Raw genomic sequence first — 1,435 nt, forward strand, 5'->3', positions numbered from 1 at the left:
AGTCTGGGTCCTCCGGAGGACCCGGCCTGTCGTTTTGGACACAGTGAATATTTACATTACCATTCTCCGGTCCTGTCCTGCCATTAAACCTGTTTCTGTTTACAGTTGACTGTCCCGGAACCTGTGCTGAACCAGAACATCTCATTCAGATTTTTGAATAATAAATGTTTTAAACCTTTATTGTTGTTCAGCATTTTATCAGAGCTCCAGTCTAGATTCATATCAAAAGCAGGATATTAAATTTGTTTCGGAACAAATCCTTGTAAACCTCAGTGAACAGATGCAAAATATGACCCAGAGTTCTTCCAAACTAATYAAAGAGACTGATCACTGAGATGCCATGTCATGTTTTATTGTTCCTCTAACATATACATCATCTTATTTCATGATCCAGTAAACAGTATACAGTTTTACTGTGAGATTATTTGCAATCGAAGCATTTTACCTCCTCTTTCTAATCCATTATACCCCTTTAGTGTCTTCCAGGAGCAGGTTGAAGAAAGCTGTTGTACAGTTAACCCAGACTGGAGTTCTGTATTGATGAGCAGAAGGCCAGAGTCTGAGCCGAGTCCTGACCATCTGGAGTCCTGGCTGAAGACGCTTTGATGTGCTACACAGCTCTTTATTGTGGGGCCAACAGGAAAAACCTCAACCCGCCTACCTAAATTYACCTCACACACCCAGCACTGTAAAACACACACATCTGGTCTTTAGGCCACTGAACTGAGCCCATCTGTAGGATTTAGCCTGTGACTTCTGCTCACTCCAACTTGAATACATCCGTGTGACATTTTAACGGAGCTACAGCTTTGTACCTCGCAGGAAAAAAGGAGCGTTTTCATCTGCTGAGGTTAGCMCCACGAGGGACAAAGGTGTCGGATTCTGACAGAGACGAATGCTGAACCTCCAGATACAAGTGTTTAAAGAGTTRAAAAAGAAGAGATTTTATTCAACTTGCAGCAGTAAGAGATGGTGGAAGAGACATGGGAAAAGAGGCCAGAACCCTGTTTTACCATATTCTTAAACAAACGTGACAATATTCTGCCAACAGATTTAAATTTGAGTACATTACAGCCATTTTTGTTGATGGCTCTGGTGTCCATCTTGAATCAGATTGACTCCAAAGGTTCTAGGTCGTATTCAGACCTGATAATTTGCTCCGCTTTAAACGAACCAGAGTTCGTTTCCAGCATTGGTCCGGACCTTTTSTGCAGGTGTGAATACACTCATGCGAACTCTGGTGCGGATCAAACAACCGGACCGAGACCCGCTTTTTTGAGGTGGTCTCGGTCCGCTTCCAAACGAACTCTGGTGCGGTTCACTTTAGTTCTCTTCTGGTGTTACCAGAACTCTAACCGAACCAACTGCATTAAACATGCACGTTTTTGGACTTCACAGGCCACAGTTGCTGGGCTAAATAAACTGAAAACATACC

This window comes from Austrofundulus limnaeus, unplaced genomic scaffold, assembly GCF_001266775.1.
Source record: "Austrofundulus limnaeus strain Quisiro unplaced genomic scaffold, Austrofundulus_limnaeus-1.0 Scaffold262, whole genome shotgun sequence".
Taxonomy (NCBI): Eukaryota; Metazoa; Chordata; class Actinopteri; order Cyprinodontiformes; family Rivulidae; genus Austrofundulus; species Austrofundulus limnaeus.